This window comes from Myodes glareolus, chromosome 9 (genome assembly GCF_982192425.1).
Source record: "Myodes glareolus chromosome 9, mMyoGla1.1, whole genome shotgun sequence".
NCBI lineage: Eukaryota > Metazoa > Chordata > Mammalia > Rodentia > Cricetidae > Myodes > Myodes glareolus.
The window spans coordinates 47,358,375-47,379,102 of record NC_142034.1 but is presented as its reverse complement, the minus strand read 5'-3'; the positions used below and the strand labels follow the sequence as shown (position 1 = coordinate 47,379,102).

The 20,728-nt window shown below is 48.8% G+C and overlaps 1 protein-coding gene across 2 annotated transcripts in view; it reads right to left on the bottom strand.

Annotated features, from left to right (window-relative positions):
• Rph3al (rabphilin 3A like (without C2 domains)) overlaps window positions 1-17,004 on the bottom strand; it is a 146,094-nt gene extending 129,090 nt beyond the window's left edge. For both annotated transcript variants that reach the window (XM_085695329.2, XM_085695331.2), the window contains exon 1: window positions 16,933-17,004. The gene's annotated coding sequence lies outside the window, so the exon portion shown is untranslated. The remainder of the gene's footprint in view (window positions 1-16,932) is intronic.
• Window positions 17,005-20,728: the final 3,724 nt, after the last annotated feature.

The following is a 20,728-nucleotide window of genomic DNA, read 5'->3' as shown; positions in this document are numbered from 1 at the left end:
ACCTGAAGACTAGCTTCATGGTACAAGTCGGGGCTGTGCAAGTCTCCAAAGAAGGGAAGCAACCAACAGTCCTACCTAGCTATAGCTCATGTGGCTCACCTGACACACTAGGGGTGCAGTAGTGGCGCACACAACGTGCTAGTTACCAACAGCTCTCTAATTGGACTTCAGACCTGTTCAACAAGAGGGAAATCATGCCTGGTACTGCAAACCTAGACAGCCGTGAAGGGCTAGCAAAGTCATGGATCTTGGAGAAGAACTTACAGTTACCATTTTATTAACCAGCATGATCCCTAACCAAAGGCTCGGGGAACATTCTAGAAGAGAGGAAAGAGGATCAGGGAATTTACGGTGTCTTCTAATAACATCAGAAGCTTTAGCCATCCAGTCTCACCAACATGACTGTCCAAACACGAGCTGAACAAGGACGACCCAAAGTGGATGGGGAACGTTCATGAGGCCTCAGCTCTACACAGAGAGTTACAGGCAACTAAGGGATTCTAAGAGTGGGAGTAACAGTCTTCCTTAGGGAAGAGCACAGTGCCTGGTTATCCAACACCAAATGGTCAGCCCTGAAAACATACGTAGGAGTAATATTAAATAGACCGAGCATGTTGTATTTGGAAAGATATATGTATATACAGACACAGATATGTACGAAACAACACTATTAGTGAAAAAATGAGGTCATGAATTTGAAAGAGAGCAAGGAAGAATATATGAGAGGGGTTAGAAAGAAGGAAGAAAGGGAAGGGGAAATAATATAATCATATTATAACCTGAAAATAAAAGGAAAGGTTAAAAAATAAAAAAATAAGATGGAAGGAAACTGAGGGAGACACCTAAATTCTAGCCTATATGTACACACACACACACACACACACACACACACACACACACACGAGAAAGGATTAAACAAATGAAGAGGTCCCCCAGAGCTGAATGCAGCTCAGTAAAGCCTTGGATTTCATTCACCCCTTCCATCAGTGTCCCCCCAAAGCAAACAACAACAAAAGCCCCAGATGTCCTCTGGGGTTCAGTGGCCCTACCCACCATGTGGACACAGTGTGAAATCGCAGTGCAAAGCAGGCAGGGGACCCTCGCCACTCACGGAATATGCCCAGGCCTTCCGTCTTAAATCCCTCAGCCTCCAGAATGATGAGAAGTATATTCCCCCCATTTATGAGCAACACACGGGGCTTGTGATGTGTGCACATAGCTGCCCACAGGGACAAAGGCAGAGACTTCCTGAGAATTACGTCTCACTGCTGCTTAGCTCAAGTCAAATGTGTATGGTCAGAACAAGGGGGAGAGAAGTCTTTGTGCCTAAACTGAGGGCAAGGGACTCGGAGAAGTACTTGTGAAAATGAGGAGGCGCTGCAGCAGAATTAGAAAGGTCGCCACAGCAACGGCTCTGAAAGGGACCATCAGGGACTGGGGAACGAACCCTGGAGCCACAGCTGTGTGAGCTGCCGGACAGCCTGGGCTGCTTACCATGGGGGGCTGGAGATAATGTCACACCCATCTCTGACCTTTCCTTTGCCAGCCTCACCCGTGGTCCCTTACCCTTGATCAAATACTCTCCCAGACCTTGACATTAACAAGGACAAGCACTGTGACAATTCAGAGACCCGTTGAAACTGGGTCGTTCCCTGTCACTAATCTGCGTGAGTCAATGACATTAAAAAAAGAAGAAGAAAAGAAAGAATCCAGAAGAGAATTCATTTCCTTTTTTTACTTTCGGATGAGACTGTGCTCAGAGCACAGCAATTTAGACAGGAACCTTCTAGAACACGCAGTCCCTGCGACGGTGGGGGAACTGCTTTGTCTGGAATCCTGGCTTTCTGTTCCCTGACCCTAACACCCCCTCACCTAATATGCTGTCCATCAGGGAGCAAGAGGGGTGAACCTAGGCTCCCAAAACTGGAGTCTGGAAAACAACACAGGCTCCTCCTCCACTTCTCCTGCTAAACTAAGTCAGCGTTCTTCATCAGCTTGCCACAGGGGACTGAGGGGACACTGCCTCGAAACTCAGAACTGAATTTAAAGTAAGGAGCGGGGGAAACCCCAAAACACCAAGACCAGATGCTTAACACAGTTTGCCACTAACTTTTGGGGACACTGGAGGGAGACTAAAATCAAACCCAGGGCTTGCACACTCACTAGACAAGTATTTCCACCAATCCTTTCCGGCTGACTGCAAACTTTTCTGGTTAGCTTTCTTTTTTTAAAAGATTTTGTTTTATTTGAGTTTCTCTGTGAGTGTCTGTCACATGTGTGTGTGTGTGTGCAGGTGTCCACAGAGCAAAGAAGAGGGTGTCAGGTTCCCTGGAATTGGAGTTCCAGGTGGTTGTAGGTCACTGGCCTGGGGGCTGGAATAGGGTCTCACTGTGGAGCCCTGACTGGCTGAAAACTCACTGTATGGAGTAGGCTGGCCATTGACTCACAGAAATCCACCTGCTTCAGCCTCTACAGTGCTGGGATTAAAGGCGTGTGCTACCATTCAAAGCCAGCCTCTAGTTAACTCTTTTCTCCTTTATTATTTATTTATTTTATGTGTATCAGTGTTTTGCTTCTGTGCATGTGTGTGCACCATACATGTACTTAGTATCCATAGAGGACAGAAAACAGTGTCTGATGGCCCGGAACTGGAGTTACAGATAGTTGAAAGCTACCATGTGTGTGCTGGGAACTGAACCCAGGTCCTCTGTAAGAACAAGTGCCCTGACCACTGAGCAATCTCTCCAGTCCCTCCAGTTAACTAAGTGACTGCTTGCTTGAGAGTTTAGCTAGTCAGCCCAAGAAAACAACCGTTCAAATAGAGTCATGGGCCTCTGGACACAGTCCAATGGTAGAGCACTTGCCTAGCGTGTAGAAGGCCCTAGGTTCACACCCCAGCATCAAACATAAAACAAACAAACAAACAAAAGCCATACACACAGAGAGACTCAACTAGGGTCACACAAATAAAAACTTTGGGTTTGCTCTTTATCAACTATTAGGCAAATGATTTATGGTCAGCACTTAGCAATGTGAGAGACACATTCCATTGTCTTTGGTTCCAGTTGCCAGTTGAACACACTATATTCAACAGGGATCTTTAGTTGTGAGCAACAGGAATCAAGTTGGGTTGACAAATGTACAAACAAACTTCCTAGAGAAGCATGTTGTAGTTCAGCTATCCATGGGAAGATGAAAGATTCTGACATTAAAACAGGCACCCTGGAGACTGCAATGGGCTGAGTCCTGAGCTCATCAGCTTCCACGATGGGAACATCAGCCCCAATATCTTCCCCATGCCAGCATTACCAAGCCAGGGCTCAGCTCAGGGGCAGGCCAGGGATGCACTACAGTGGGGGCCAAGGTCCCTCTACAACCTGGGAGACGGCCTCAGAGGTACACTCACTTTGTAAAATGAGATCACAGTACATTGGTGACATTGCAGCTTCCTGAGTGGATGTTATGCCTCAACTAGTAAAGCAGTCGAACTGGGAAGATGGCTCAGCGAGCAAAGGGGCTTGCTGGGCCAGAATGAGGACCTCAGTTCAATCCCCAGCAACCACCTACAATCCTAGAATGGGATGGACGCCGGGGTCAGTGTAGCTCAAACAGTGACCTTGTCTCAACAACTAGGGTGAAGGTGGAAGAGAAAGGTACCTGACATCAGCTTCTGGTATCTGTGCACGTGCAAGCACATATGTGGACACACAGTGCACACACCCAGCTGCACCTCGCGTAGGAACCAGCAATTTAGCTCCTAACAGAGGCAAACCCTATAAAAGAAGCCAGGCATGATGGCCCACACTTGCAATGCCAGCATTAAGAAGGCTCATGAGCTTAAAACCAGCCTAAACTACCAAGTGAAACTTCATCTTAAAAATAAATAAACAAGCCAGGCGATGGTGGCACACACCTTTAATCCCAGCACTCGGGAGGCAGAGGCAGGCGGATCTCTGTGAGTTCGAGGTCAGCCTGGTCTACAAGAGCTAGTTCTAGGACAGGCTCCAAAGCTACAGAGAAACCCTGTCTCAAAAAAACCAAATAAATAAACAAACAAACAACTAAAAAGGATCCTCTATCTGAGCTCACCAGAAGGGACATTCCAGGTTTGGGGACTTTATTATATGTGCAGCATTGTACAAATGATGGGGTCTGAGCCTCAAAACCACAGAACAGGACCAGAAATAAACACTGGATCTGGGTTGGAGCAAGCTCACCGAAGAATCCAACTGTCTGATCTTCAAAGGGTGCTACTAATTCAGTGGAAAGCCAAGAAGAAGAGAAGACTCTGTGTTGGGTTAGTGCCACCATGGGACGTGTGAAGATGTAATCTAAAGTGGGTGGGGTGGGAGGTAAAGGGAAGTACAGGAGAGTAAATGAGGAAACACAACCCACAAACACACATCACCCCCACACTAACCAACGAGAGATCAGCGTGCCAGGTCAGCGGCAGGAGCTAAAAGCATGGATAATGTGAGTGCAGGGAGGCCTGGGAGGGCGCAGCGACATGGCACACCCGGAGCCTCAGACTTCAAGGAGCAACAGTATGTGACCCCTGTCCTTCATTCCTGGGAACAACAGCCCGGGGAAACTTGCACTTGGAAAGGATGCTGGCCATAGCCTAAGAAGGTGCGAATAGCCAGTGTTCATCTACAAGTGGAAGGGACGAATAAGGTGGACATTTTACATTTTACCGAGAGTCACAGAAGAAACCACAGCACGGGCAAGTAGTGGGTAAGCCCCACAATACACACTGCACATCAATGTGGCTATTAAGAAAGTAGATTATGTATGGCTCCACTTACAAAAGCTTAAATGCATGCAAAATCAAACAGGACAATAAAGCTATAAACCTATGTGGTTAAGCTATAAAGAGCAGTTAACGATTAAATAGCAATAGGGTCAGAGTGTCCCCTGGGGACAGGGTAGACAAATCTGTTTAAGGAGAGGTATAAAATCAGTCAGGCACAGGGCTGCCTTATCATTCTGCTCAAACTGCTCACATGTGTCCATGTGCTTCTGTATATACATATATTTGATAATTATTTAAAAATTAGTAACATCTAGCTAGGCACTGTGATGTATATATATATATATATACCTGTGTTCCAGAAACTTTAGAGGCTGAGGAGGATACTTTGAGTTTGTGAGTTCAAGACCAGCCTAAGTGACATAGTGAGACTTAGAAGAAAAAAAGAAGAAATCGGTAACTGTCTTTTATTTCAATAATATTTAATCACCAAGAAAATGAGGATGGAAGGATAGTTCAGTAGTAAACTGAGGTCCTAGGTTCCATTCCCAGCACCGTAAACAAAAAAAAGAAAAAAAAAAAAAGGAAGGAAGGAGGGAGGGAGGGCGGGCTGAACGGACAGCTGAGAAAAGCACTCCATTACCAGGAGAAACACAACCTACAAACTTGAGGCTGGCAAGATGGCTCGATGAATCAAGAGGCTTACCACCAAACCTGTGTACAATCCCTGGGACCCGCATGATGGAAGGCGGAGCTACCTGCACATTCACATGCTAAACAAATATGTAATTTTACAAATTGTCTTTAAAACACCTAAGAAGAAATGTGTACCACCTCCATTAAAAACAATAACAACCAACCAACCAAACAAAACCCATGAAACTCCTCTGGGCGCTCTAACAGGAGACGACAGAGTGGAGACACGACTTGAAGAAAGACTGTGTTCCTGGACTGGAAAACTCTGTCTATTTATTATTTCACAAATGCAATTCCAAATGGGATTTTAATGATACTTTTAGAAAATGCAATGAAACAATCATAGGACTTCATAAAGAATAATGAATACATAGGCAAACATAACCAAGGAAATTAAGAACAAGGGTTTGCATGTCCAGACATTAACATATATAAAGTCATAATAAAAGTGCGACAGTAAAGCAAGGCATGGTGGCACGTTCTGTGATCCTAGCACTTAAGAGGGAGACACAGGGGAACAGAGTTGAGAGCCATCATTGGCTACATCGTGAGTTCCAGGCCATCCTGAGCCGCACAGTGAGACCCTGTCTTAAAACAAAAACAACAGCAAAAAATAAAAGTGACAGAGGAGGGAAAAGGACAGATTAAGGGAAAAAACAGAAAACCCCAACACTTGTGTGTTTGTATCCTATAGTAAAGCTGACTTTCAATGTCAGTCAGAAGAAAGAGGGAAGGACCCGTCAGATGGAGCAGCCCTGGTTACTGCACCCGGGGGCTGAAGGATATGAAAGGAAGGAAGCTCTCAACACTTGCCTTTTATACCTTGAATTTTTAACAGTATGACTATACAGGCTATACAGTCCTGTCAGCGTGACAGGCGCTAGAATCATGATGGAGGCAAGACTCTGGGCACATCTGTGGGAGATCACCCTGACTGGGTTAACTGAGGAGGAAAGATCCTTCTTAAATGTGGGTGTTAACATTCCCTAGGCTCAGGTCCTGGATTGCATTTGAGGGGCGGGGGGAAGCTAGCTGAGCACCAAGCATTCGTCACTTCATGCTCACACTTCCAGCCTACAGATACCATGTGACCAGCTGCTTCCTGCTCCTTCAGCCACTCCCTTTCCGCCAACATGGACTATAAAAACTCAAACCATGAGCTAACTTCCTTCCTTAAGTAATTTTTGTTGGACATTTTCTGAAGAAACCCAAAAAGTTATCAATTCAGAAAACTGGTACCAGAAGTTAGACCATTGCTGTGGTAAGTGTGATTCTTAAGTCTTTGGAACCGAATCGTAGGAGTGATGTAGAGTCCAGAATCTGGGCTATGAAAGCCCTCAGATACTGTAAGCGACAGTTAATGGGCCAGTCTGGTGGGATTCTGAGGCCTGGCTAATGAGATTTCGGATATAAAATCAAGGAAGAGTCTAACCTCCCATCCTAAACCAAAATAAATTCTGACAGGACTGGAGAGAAAACATGGAACAGAAAGAAACAGGAGAAAATGGCAAATACTTAACCAACCTTGGAACAGGGTCAACCTTTCAACCCGAAAGCAAAGGAAGAGCTGTTGAAACAGGGGAAGGACTAATGGATCCAACCACAGGCACAGCGTGTGCTGATCCGCCTGGGCTTCCATAGCACACTACCATAGATGGAGGGCGTGAATTGGGCATTGGTTTCTCTGGGACTAGAAGTCTGAGGTCAAGAAGCCTGCTGACTGGGTTCCTGCAGAGGGCTCACGTCCTGGGGGGTAGATGGCTATATTACCTGTGTCTTCAGGACCTTCCTGGTGGGTCATGAAGGTGTATGGAGGCCGGAGGCACAGGGCTCTCTGCTGTCTCTTCCTTGGATCCCATCCAACAGGAGCTTGACCCTCATTTCACCCATCCCTCTTCCTTTTTCTTTCTGATAAAAAGCATTGGCCGCAGGGCCCAGAGCTTCAGGAATGCTGGGTAAGCATTCTAAGCCACAGATCCAAACTTCTAGGGCTTTTATGAATCCCTTACTGCATGCACATGGTTAGAAGCCCTGGACAGTTTGCTGGCTAGAGTCATTTGGGAAGAAAGCCCCTCCATTGAGGAAATGACAGCCACCAGATTGACTGGCAATGCACTTTCTTGATTGATGGTTGATGTGAGAGGCCCAGTTCACTGTGGGTGATGCCACTCCTGGGTTGGTGGTCTAGGGCAAGTAGCTGGGCCACGGTGGCACATGCCTTTAATCCCAGCACTCAGGAGGCAGAGGCAGTTGGATTTCCCTGAGTTTGAGGCCAACCTGGTCTACAGAGTGAGTTCTAGGACAGTCAAGGATACACAGAGAAACCCTGTCTAAAAATTAAAAAAAGAAAAAAGGAAGGCAAGCAAGCAAGCAAGAAAGAAAGAAAGAAAGAAAAGAAAAGAAAAGAAAAGAATAAAGAAAGCAGGCTGAGCAAGCCGTGAGGAGCAAGCTGGTAAGCAGCATTCTTCCATGGTCTCTGCATCAGTTCCTGCCTCCAGGTTCCTGCCCTGTTTGAGTTCCCGCCCTGACTTCCCTCAGTGATGGACTGCTACCTGGAAACTTAAGCTGAAATTATCCCCTTCCTCCCGATGTTGCTTTTGGTTATGGTGTTTTATCACAGCAATAGAAATCCTAACTTAGATAGGGTCTTGACAATGAACTCTGGGGAACACAGACATTCAGTCATCCCATGAGCATTTAAGTCTCTGTTATAATAATGATAATTATAATTATAATAAAGAAAAACATCAAGCTAAAAGAAAACTGTTTATCACATGTCAGTCAACACTCTGAAGAAGTAAACATATAAATTGTTTTAAGTTCTGTTGTTGGCTCTTTGGTTTTTGCCACAGGCTCTGGCTGTATCCCAGGCTGGCCTGCTCACTACCAAGCACAGGCTGGAAACTGAACTCACCACTTTCCTTCGGTCCCTGGAGCTGGGGTTAGAGACATGCCACTTGTGTCCCTTAGGCCATTAGTGAAACTGTGAAGCCTGGATTGCCTTGGAGACCCCAGTGTTGGAGATGTCAGAGCGGTGGGACTCCTACCGAGGAGAGCTGCTAACAGGGAGTGGAACCAGAATAAGAGAAAGAAGCGTGTTGCAGTCCACAAAGCTGAAGGAGTTGGAGATCTGAAGAGCACTTTGATATCAGACACGGAGATGCAGACTTTGGAGTTTTCCCAGCTGGTTCCAGGTCTTGCTTTGGTCCAGCATTTCCTCACTATGCTCCCTTTCTTCCCTTTTGGAATGGTAATGTGCATCCTGTGCCATTGTATGTTGGAAATGTATGACCTGCTTTTTCATTTTGATTTCACAGGGGCAACAGTGAAGGGATGCCGTAAGTCTTGGAAGAGACTCTGGACTTTTAAACAAGTTTGAGACTGTGCTAGACTATGGGGACTTTGAAGCAGGACTAAATGCATTTTGATTTATGACATGCTGCTATGGGGACCAGGGAGTAGAATGTGGCGGCCTGAATAAATGCCCCCCCCAGACCCATACAAAGTGGCACTATTAGGAAGTGTGGCCTTGGCGAAGTTGTGGCCTTGTTGGAGGAAGTGTATCACTGGGGGTTGGAGGTTTCAGAAGTTCAAGCCAAGCTCGGTGACTCACTCTCTCTTCCTGCTGCCTGCAGATCGGATGTGGAACTCCCAGCTACCTCTCCAGCACCATGTCTGCCTCCATGCCACCATGCTTCTTGCCACGATAATAATGGACTAAACTAAACCTCTCACTGTAAGCCAACCCCAATTAAATGTTTTCCTTATAAGAGTTGCTGTGGTCATGGTGTCTCTTCACAGCAATAGAAACCCTAATTAAGACATGTTCTTAAATGGATGAACTCTGTAATGCATATATGTCAAAGACGAACTTAGTAGTAGCATAATGTAGTGTCTGCCTAGTATGCCCAAAGGGCTGAGTCTGAATTCTTATCACACACACACATACACACACACACACACACACGACTTCAATAAAATTATGTTTTTAAATTAAAAGTATAGGATTGGGTGGCATAGGGCTGGATGTAGCCCCATTGTTAGAGTGGTTGTCTACATCTGTGAAGCCTTGCCTTCACTCTCTAGCATTAAATAAGCCTAGCATAGTGCATGCCTATAATCTATAATCCTAGCATTTGGGATACAGAAAGGCAGATCAGAAGTTCAAGGTCATCCTCTGCTATGTAGCAAAGTTGAAGACAGTCTGAGTAACAGGAGACCTTGTCTTAAAAAAAAAAAAAGCAAAGCAAATTATGGGCTGAAGAGACGGTTCAGTAATTAAGAGCACTTGCTATTTCTATAGAGAATCCACATTCAGTCCTCAGCGCCCACACAGTAGCCCACAAGCACCTGTAACTCCAGCTCCAAGGCCCTGATGATGTCTTCTAGCCTCTGAGGGCTCATGAACATATGTGGTGTACATAAACTCCTGCAGGCTCATATACACATAAAAACACATTTTTCATTCTTTTTAAATATATATTTAAATGGGTGTTTAAATATATATATATATATATATATATATATGGGTGTTTTACCTACATGTATGTCTGCATCATGCATGCAGTGCCTGTAGATAGTAGTTATTACGCTAGATCTTATTTTCTTTCACATGTAGGACATGCATTTATATTCCTGTACATATATGTATATATGTGCATATATATTAGTGGAGAGAGCACATATATGCTAGAGATGGAACCCAGGACCTTGAATATGCTAGGCAAGTGGTCTACAATTGAGCTACACACTATTTCTGCTTTTACTATTGACTCACTTTTATTTTACAAGAATGACTGTTTTGTCTGCAGGTATACTGTGTGTGTGCCTGGTGTCCATGAAGCCAGAAGGGGGCATCAGATCCTCTGAAACTGGAGTTACACATGGTTATAGACAGTGAACTGCCATATGGGTACCTGGAACCGAACCCAGGTCCTCTGCAAGAGCAGCAAGTGTCTTCACTGCTGAGCCACCTGCCCAGCCCCTATATGGACATTTCTACAAACACACTAGATGACATTGATCACTCGTCCTCTCTCTTTCGGACAAGCCTATGACATTTACACGTGTTGTGCAACAAAGACCTACTGCCTCTCAGGCTGCACATTACTCCAAGGTACGGAAACTCAAGCTCATGTGCCTGGTCTACCACCAGGCTTCCAGTAAGCTATATGGTTTTCATCACTTACAGTATGCAGAAAGGCTGCCCCAGAGCCGCCATGTATACTCAGATGCTAGTATCCCCACCCCTTATCCCTCCCCCACCTTATGGGGCTGGGGATTGAACCCAGGGCCTAGACACGCCATGGAGGCATATGGCCAAAACACTTAGGAACTGAGGCTGCAGGATTGTGAGTTCCAGGCCAACCTGAGTTACATAAGCAAAACGCTGCTTCAAAAATCCAACTGGGGTTGACAAGATGACTTAGCGGGCAATGGCAGTCACCACCAAGCCTGACAGTCTAAGATTCATCCCAGGACACAAATGAGAGAAGCAACTCCCATTAGCTTTCCTCTGACCTACACACACACACACACACACACACACACACACACACACACACCCTACAGAGATCCCCCTGTCCAAGCCTCAGGACCCATGGATGTACAGGTCAGGCCCCTATAAAATTTCTCCCTGTTTTTGGCCCAGCACTGTATATCTGTGTTTTTATTGTTTCTTCTTCCTATTAAATCATGGCCAACCAATAAGATGGGCTGTCCTCATCACCATGAGCATTCGAGGCAAATCCACCTAGTCATGACGAATGCTGCATCTTGGTGACGCAGAGGATCCACTGTCAGTGACTTGGAACCAGAGGAAGGGCAAATCTCACAGAGTAGTCTAGCATCAACCCGAATGCTCAGATGGGCCACACCCAAAGACACAAACACACCAACATATGAATGAGGCAGAAACACTGCTGATGGGGCAGGACACCAATGACAGCTCTCTTCCTTGACAGGCAAACAGACCCCCAGCTTCATAACTGCACCCTAACGGTCATGGGGATATGCGTCTGACTGTCCAGGATCTGAGGAGCAGCAGCTTCATAACTGCGCCCTAACGGTCATGGGGACACGCGGCTGACTGTCCAGGGTCTGAGGAGTGCTTTTATATAAGGCGTCTCTACACGGTACCTGCAGTCTTACATAAGGCGCGCTGGTATTTTTAGCAGCATGGAAATGCAGCGCGAACAGAGCGGCGCTGTCAGAGCACATGCTGGGGCTCTGCAGCCGGCCCGGGCCTAGCAATGCTCTTTTGTTGGCAGCTCGCTGCTGAAGACCAAGGTCTGGGCCGGGGCTGCTGCAACACCCAGGAAGACCTAACACCTGGAAACTAGCCAATGGAGACACACGTACCCTCATTCGCTCACCCCTGGTCCATCCAGGGAGCAGAATGGGGACAGTGTCCAAGCCCAGTAGCTCCCTGCTAGTTACGTGAGCTCTCTGGCGGAGTCAGTGCTGTGCAAGGGACATGAGCACAGCTAACCCTGGCTCTCCTTCAACCTCCAAGCCAACTCCTTCAAGAACTTGGAAGTACATTCTCAAGTCACCTCCCACCTGTCACAGAAAAGCCAAGATTCCAGGAAAAGTCAGTGAGGCGACAGGTGTGAGACCCTTCTATACGGGAACAGAGCGTTGCGTCCACCACACCCTAGCACCAGGCTCACGGTAGCCCTTTTTCTGTTTTAGAACGTTCTATTGACATATAATATATACAGGGAAGGACACACCAAGACCCACAAGTGAATTCCGGGTTTAGGGTCCAGCTCAGGTGTTGATTCCTTTCTTACATGAGGAGGCTCTGAGCCCTGTCCTCAACGTCACAGAGCGGGGTGGGGACTGATGATTCTGACAGCATGAACCCAACAAGCGACCATTCAGATTTTTTTTAAAAAAAAGTCAGTTGAGACCTACGCAGGAGGACCATTTGAACCCGAGTTCAGGGCCAGCCCGGAGAACAGAGCAGGTCTTCAGCTATCCTCCTGCCTCTGGAGTAGCACTATGCTGACTTACAGCTGCCTCGGATTTCAGCCAGCGTGACTCGTCCAGGGTGCAGCTGAGGCTGGGAAGCGCCCATTCTCACCAGCAGTGGAATTCCGAGTACCTACATTTGCACCCATTTCTATGTCCATTCCCTGCTGGGGACTCCGAGTCCTTCCCAGTTTAACTGGTTATTTAACAGCGCCAGTCTGAATGTAACATTCCTTTCCACTGTAGCTACTTGTCCACTAGGAGAGGCTTATACAATGTTGAAAACACCTGCTCTCTAGGCTTTGAACCTTAGAAAAGCCAGTCTATTCCTCTACAGCTGACCCATTCATTATATATATATATATATATATATATATATATATATATATATATATATATAATGTATACAATATTCTGTCTCCATGAATGCTTACAGGCCAGAAAAGGGCACCAGACCTCATTACAGATGGTTGTGAGCCACCATGTGGTTGCTGGGAATTGAACTCAGAACCTTTGGAAGAACAGGCAGTGCTCTTAACCGCTGAGCCATCTCTCCAGCCCCCTAACCCATTCATTCTTAAATCATAGTCTTTCATTGTCCATCCGCACCACACAGGGCTAAGACACAGAAGACAGACTTTCCATCGCGGACCCGTGCGTCACCTGACAAACACTGCTTCTCTGGGCATTTTTGACCTGGAAAATGGGGGTAATAGTAATACTTTTTAACTTTCCTTGCTCAGGAATTAAATAAAGAAACTACATCTGGAAGTGCTTGACCCATATTTTTCTTTCTTTCTTTTTTGTTTGCTTTTGTTTTTTTAAAAGTATTTTTTAAAGATTTATTTATTTTTATGTGCATTGGTGTTTTGCCTGCATGTATGTCTGTATGAGGGTGCTGAATCCCCTGGAACTGGAGTCACAGACAGTTGTGAGCTGCCATATTGGTGCTGGGAATTGATCCCTGGTCCTCTGGAAGAGCAGCCAATGCTATTAACTGCTGAGCCATCTCTCCAGTCCCACACTTGGTCTATATTAATAGCTTGTGGCCGCTGCCCAAAGCATCCTTGTCTCCCTTCACACCTCTGAGGTGCCCTGTTCTGGGTCATATCTGTGGACAAGGCCTCTGACAACTGGAGAAAACTGGCTTGCCCACCCGGGAGCTGAAGAAGAAAAAAACTGGCTTGCCCACCTCTCGAGCACCTGCTTTACCTCTTTCCTGACAAGTATCCAAGATGAGAAGCAGAATAGCTCTTACACATGAGTAGTGGGTATCACTCAAAATATGACCTAAACCAGGGTCATCACCATGGCGAACCAGCTGCCTGGAGACCGGCTGGGACCCCAACGATGCCAGAAGCCACTGGTTTGAAGAAGCAAAAAGAATTTCATAGCTACACAAAAAGAACACGAAGGGGGAATACTTAATTTCTCTAGGCAGCAAACACAGAAAAAGCCCCTCCAAGCACACAGCGCAGAGACCTAGGAGCAGGAGGGTTGGGACTAGCGCTACTGGTTGCTATGGTAACAGGATTTCACAGCAGGAGCTCATTTCATATGACAGTGGCCTGCAACAGAAGGGAAGGGCGCCTTCTAAAGAAACTTAGCTGAAGGTTCCAAAAGGACCACTACAAGTGTCCTTAGAGGCTGGGCACTTAGGAAACTCTAGAAGGGCAGATCTAAGGGGACCCCCACCCCACACAGCTCTCTACTCCATAACTCTAAAGCCAGATCGGACAACAGCATTTTCCAGGGCTCCCTGACTGATGTCACAGCCTCTGGAGTCAGGGATCCCGTTACCCATTTGTCTGTTATTCTTTTCCTGGAGTCCAGGAGAGGCCCAAGCCACCAATATGCCCTGCACACCAGGATCAGACACCGAGGGGACACTGGAGACGTGGAACAATACACTTTTGGGATAAACAAGAAACCCTTGTATCTTAAAGACACCTTTGAGTCTGCCGGACTGCGTTCCATCTCAGCTCTGCCCAAGGGCAAGCTGTGTAATTCAGACCCGTCCCAGGCCCTGAGGAGTTTGTATCATGATGAGCAGAAAGAAGACAATAATCCTGATATCCACTCTCTGGGTACTTCAAGAACACCTGGACCCTGATACACTGCCCAACACAGGCCACAGAATGGCCACTCGGATAGCGCTACTGTGGTTAAGCAGCTAACAGCAGAGAACACTCAAGATTACACTGCACAGAGCACCCTGCAGCCAAGTCACCCATGAGCCCAGAGAGGCAGAAGGCCCTGAAGCTGGAAGAATCAGAAACTCCTCGAGGGAGACTTGATTTGAACAGGGCTCCAGGTGATGAGATGAAGAGTTCTAAGAAATCTGGGGGCAGTTTACTGAACCCCTGTGCCCTACAGGATGCACAGTGCTAAGACTCCAAGGGAAAAAAGGAAGACTCTGATGTCAGAGACCCGCATGACAGCAGTGGATAAAGACACAGAGCCAGGAAAGGGGGTCCCGGAGTAGTGGGATTTGGAAAATGCAGGGGGATCGAGTTTTCTCAGGCCGTTGCACCTGAGCCAGACAGTGCAGGGAAGAACAAGGGGGACTGTGGAGGGAAGTGAGAAGGTTCAGTGCCAGGACTGGGAGCCTGTAAACTCGGTAAAGAAGCGGAGCCCTGAAAGGCCTGAGGAAATCAAGAGACTCAGAGGAGTTCTTAGGAGCCAGTGAAAATGTCAAGGGCCGCTCATTCTAGAGGTGAAGTGCCTGATGGCTTGTGGCAAGGGGCTGGCAGCAGAAGTCTGTATTCAGGCCTACACTGATCCAGAACAGGGCAAGCTTGTCCCAGAGGAAGAGGGAAGATTCCTTAGAGGCAAGGGTGGCCTTACAGAACGAGAAGGGCTGTTGTCTGAGACACTTGTCCAGATTCAGATTCTTTGAGGGACTGTGGGGCAGCCCAGAGCAAGCCTGGACCCAGACAGTGTGACCCAGAAGCCTCTCCAAGGCCATTGCATGAGAAGCCGTGAACTGGCTCAGAAAAGAAACAACTGGAGAAGAACAAAAAGAAATAAAGATCACCAGTGGGTAAGGAAGGTGGCAAAGTGGGCACCCGGGGATGGGTAGGGAGTGGGAACAGGAGGGTGGGAGGCGGGAAAGCCTGAGTTAGCAGCTTCAGCTAAGTAGTCAGGTTGCGGGATTAGGGAGAGGAGGACCGGGCAGCAGGTACAGAGCTCACTTGTGGAGAAAATGTGACAGGGAAAGCAAAGCTTACAGCTCACCTCATGGTTCGGCTTTTTTTTTTTTTTTTTTTTTTCTTCAGACGGGAGACAAGTGGCTGACAAAAGCAGCGATGGAGGGCGCAATCTCTCCGGGTGGGGGCGGGACGGACCCTGAACTACAGAGCTGGCTTCTCCAAGAGGCTCCCACTCTGCGGCCTCAGGGATGCCCCTTTCCCTCATGTGCCCTTTGGTGGGATCAAAGCTTCCCCGCTTCACAAAGCCACAAAGAGCGACCTGGATCCCACGGACTCAGATCTCACGGAGATCGGGTTTCCACCTTCAGCATCCCACCTTCTCCCAGGGCGACCGCTAAGGTGTAGGCGAACACACGGGTGGAAAATCGGGTCGCTCTGCCCTAGAGCAGCCAGGCGGGAGGTAACCACCTCGGAGTGAGCAAACGGACTGAGACTCCTGGGAGCCGGTTGGGGTGTCACCATTCTGAGCGCACGGCGGCGTCTGGTGTGGTTTGAAACATTCCCCCAAACCTGAATAACAGCGGGGAAGGGGTTTTCAGGGGGCAGAGCCGCGTTCGCCACGGCGGAGAGCTGCCACCTTGCACCTGCACACTAAAAGGCTCCACGTGCTTTCGGATTCCCATTCCTGAACGCCCACCAGTGGGCTTGATTCGAACGTCCAGGGTCAAGGACACCCGCCTCCCCCCCTACACACACACCAAACACCGAAAGCATTGAATCCCTGCCCCTGACCCGGAGGGGCACTGAGGGACAGTGGCGCCCGCCACCACCCGCAGGCCCCTCCCGCCGCACGTGCGCGCTCGCTGAGCTCCGCACTTGTTGACTCGCTCGCGGGCGCGCTCGCCCCAGCGCCGCCTGGCGTCCGCGCCGCCCGCGAGCCCCTCCCCCACCGACAGCTCCCGCCCCGCACCGGGGACACACTCGGGCGGCACGAGGCTCAACGCACCTCCCACCCCCCATCCCCCAGGGGTGTGGGTCAGATTCTCGGAGTGAGAGCGAGGTGGCGGAGCAGACCGCGGAGCTGTCCCGGGACAGCTTGTGTACAGCCCAGAGTCTCGGGCATGGAAGAGAGAGGGCGAGCAAGCCCGGGAGCAAGCTCGGCGCCAGGCCCTGTCCGCGCCCCAACGGTGACCAGGGACCGTCCCCACCCCAGGTTCCAACATCTCCAGGATCTGAGCTCTAGCTACGGGGCCATCCGCTGCGTGCTCTCTGGCCCCCATCTTGGAGCCAAACACACACACATGGGCCCCGAAAGACTGTGCCCCGAAAGGGGGGTGGCCCCACTTTAGCCACACTTACCTGGGGGGTTCGCCCCGGCCGGGCACGCTCCCTGGCTGCCCTCTGGCGGCCACTGCAGGTACCGGGCGCGCGCCCCGCCCCGGTCCGCCCCCTCTGACCAGAGACCTTTTCCTGCCAGCTGAAGATGGCCTGAAGCCATCTGATAGGTAACCGTCCCCTTTAGATGGCTCTTCTTGGTACAGAATGGGTCGTGAGGGCTCCATTTATTACAGGTAACGAACAGCTACGTCTTTTCTATGGGGAGCTTCAAACCCCTTCTAACAACCCCAGAAGGCAAAAGATAGGTAGGGTTTCTGGAAACTGGAGCAGTGCCTAACACTAGCTGGAGCTCAATGTGTGTTTGCTGAATGAATGGATGGCTGGGGGAGGCACTAATGGACGGTCTGCAAAAGAAGCAGTTGCACAGAGCCTAAGCGCTTTGCTTGGCTCCACCAGTTCAAAACAAATCAAGCTGTATTCATTTCCAGCAGCTATGAGCCTGAATGGTGCCTGGGCATCCAAGTAGAATGGAGCCATCTCTCCAGCCCCCAAGACAAAACGTTTATGAAAAAATATTCCCGAGATGGCCTTGGAAATCAGTAGTCCAGTGAAAAGCCTGGGACACCTGGTTACTGTATCAAATCAGCAGCCCCGATTAGTCCCCAGGTCATATCGACTTTCATCTGGGTTCTAGATCTTCCCCCATGGGAAATGAGATCTTGTGTGAACCTGTAAGTGAGACCAGCCAGGAAACTTTCCATAGTACAGAAGTTTGTACTAACCCCCAGATCTCAAGGATGCAGGGCTACTGGTCCACCCACAAGCTAGCTTCCAGCAGCTGCTCATAGGACTGTATGCATAGCCTGTTACAGCACACTCGGTCTCTTAGGCGACCCAGCCTCTCTTTGGAAGATGCGCCAGGAGAAATTGATCGATACCCCGATTGCCTTGTGTAGTGCCTTGCTTTAGCTAGTGCTTCCACCTGCAGCTAGCAAAGCTCCTGGTGGGTGCTCGTGGCAGGTACTTCAGCGCTGTACTTGGGTTGGACTGAGGACTCTTATTTTGCTTGTTTATTTTTATTTCGGTTTTTCGAGACAGGGTTTCTCTGTAGCTTTGAAGCCTGTCCTGGAACTAGCTCTTGTAGACCAGGCTGGCCTCAAACTCACAGAGATCCGCCTGCCTCTGCCTCCCAAGTGCTGGGATTAAAGGCATGTGCCACCCCCACCCAGCTTGGACTGAGGACTCTTGCCAGTTTCATCAAGCTTTGTTTCCTAAGTGTCCCCCCACACGGCTCCCAGCAGCAACACAACCAACTGCCCTTGTGTGACTGTTACCTGGGGGCATCCTGTACATGAAAGGAGACACACCCTAGTCATCCTGTCCTGCCCCAGTGTGAGATGGCTTCTTTCTCACCGGTGGCTCCTGAACACGCGCCCATTGATTAGGGGAGGCACACTTCCACGTGTTTGTCTGTATGTCTGTCTATGTGTGAGAATGCCAGGTGAATACATGCACCACTATAGGCCAATCACCAACAGCACGGGCTCTTGCTCCAAGGTCCTTTTCTTCTTGCCGGCTCTTCTTCCTCTACTGTAGGGAAGAGCCTCCTCCACATCCTCTTGACACAGTTCGCTTTTGCTCTTTGATCCAAGCCAACTCTCTTCTTTCTTAGCGTGGATTACAGATGGGGTCAGGGTGTCGCTCAGGGGCAGAGTGCACTTGCCTTTGATCCTCGGCTTGAGGGAAGAAACACCAAGTAGGGTGTGCTGCCCATCTGAAGTTCCAGCTACTCAGCTGATCAAGGCAGGAGGTTCACAGGTTCAAGGCCATCGATGTCATCCTGAACAAACAGAAATACAGCAAAGACCTTGTTAAACAGAAGATCACAGGTCTGTTTTTAAGGCCCTGTATCCCAGACTGGCCTCAAACTCTATATGTAGCCGAGGGTGTTCTTGAACTCTTGATCCTCTTACTTCTACCTTTTAAGTGTTGCGGTTTCCGGCCTGCGTCCCCACACCTGGTTTATGTAGAGTCTTGGGATCAAACACAGAGTCTTGCAAGCACCTTACCACCCGAATCCCATCCCCAGTTCATATCCTCACCAGCTGCAAATCCACCTTATTTAGAGAACTCCAAATAAGGCAGACTTCATTCACTGTCAACAGAGGCCATTATTTTGCAACAGAGTGATTATGTTGAGGTACCGGGGACACGGGTGAAGCTGGAAGATCTACCTCGCCATCGCTTTCCCAGCAGAGAGGAGAATGGACTTAGACAGGAAACGGATCTCTGGGGTCGGCTGGCTACTACACTTCCTCTCAGCTCACAGCTCCAACTGGAACCTCCCAGGGAGATGGCTAGATAAGGACCCTGGCCAAGACTCCCAAAGAGACAGAGTTGGTCCTTGGACCTTAACCCCTACGGCCCCTGAGAACTGCTGAGTTCCGTGGGAGGGAGCTAGGAGAAAGCCAGCTCCTCTTCAACACCCTCTGTGCCTCCTCCTTTACCATCATGCCGCACAGAAGACCCTTCCAGCCCATCCAGGATGCCTGCGAGAACATCACCAGAGCCCAGAACCGCTGCCCCTGGAGGAGCAGAGCCTATGGGGAGAAGGCGTTTCTTGAGAATTGGGCCTTCATCCTTAAGTTTAGGATAGGCATGGAGGTAAAGCAGAGTCACTCGGCCACCAGACTGCTGTCATGTTCATCAAGGGACTCCTTTATTAGAGGATTATCCTGCTCATAATGGGTGATTTAGCAGCCCCCTTAGCCTTTTCTTACTAAATAGTAGTACAGACTTCTGTCACTCAGTTGTGACAATGAAAAGTGTCTCCAGACCTCACTAAGTGTCCTTGGAGATCACCTTCCTCCCACATCAACACCCTCTTCCCAGTGAGAACAGAGTACCCAGGGCTGGTTTCCAGCCTAGCAGAGCATGAAAGGGAAGGCGAGGAGCTGGGCAGCTCACAGTGCAGGGCAGAGCAAGGCAGAGCAGGGCAGGGCAGGGGAGACCAAGAAAGATCTGCCAACCGTAGCTGGGGGCCCAGCAGTCCTGGGAGACCCCAAGTCAAGAAGGTGCCTGGGCCCCAGGGAACTCCAGGCTGTAGAGGGATGACCTCTACAGGCAAGTGTCCAGAAGGAGTCCTGCAGCTGTCTCAGGGGCTCGTGACAAGCCTTCCCGAAAGCTCAAGTCTGGAGGAGACAAAAGGATGAGGAAGGGGCAAGTCATCTTTCCCTCTGCTTCAGGGGAAAGAAATGGATGGGAAGACAACAGAACTTAGATTTACAGATCTGTGGGATTAAGTGAGGATCTGGGGAAGAAAAAAATGTCCATGTCAAATCTGTGACTGACCTGTTTTCTAATATATATATCAAAAAAGAAAAAGGAGCCAGGTGTGGTGGCACACATCTTTAATCCTAGCACTTGGGAGGCAGAGGCAGGTGGATCTTTGAGTTTGAGGCCAGCCTGGTCTGTAGAGTGAGTTCCAGGACAGACAGGGCAACATAGAGAACCCTGTTTCAAAAACATTTTTAGCAGACCTTAAATTAAGGATTTCACAGTGAGATATCGTCAGTATCTTATAGGCCCTGACCCCCATGAGAAGGCTCACATGTGAGGGCCTTGCATGTAAAGGGGAGACAGACACTCAAGGGGTGAAGACACCACCAAGAGCTGGGAAGAGCCGGGAAAGTGACTCATGCCTGTAACCTCAGCATGAGGGAGGGCTGCCATGAGTTCAAGGCCATTCTGAGGTGCTGAGTAAAACCCTTCTCAAAATGTAAGTGGGGGAGAACAAACACACACACACACACACACA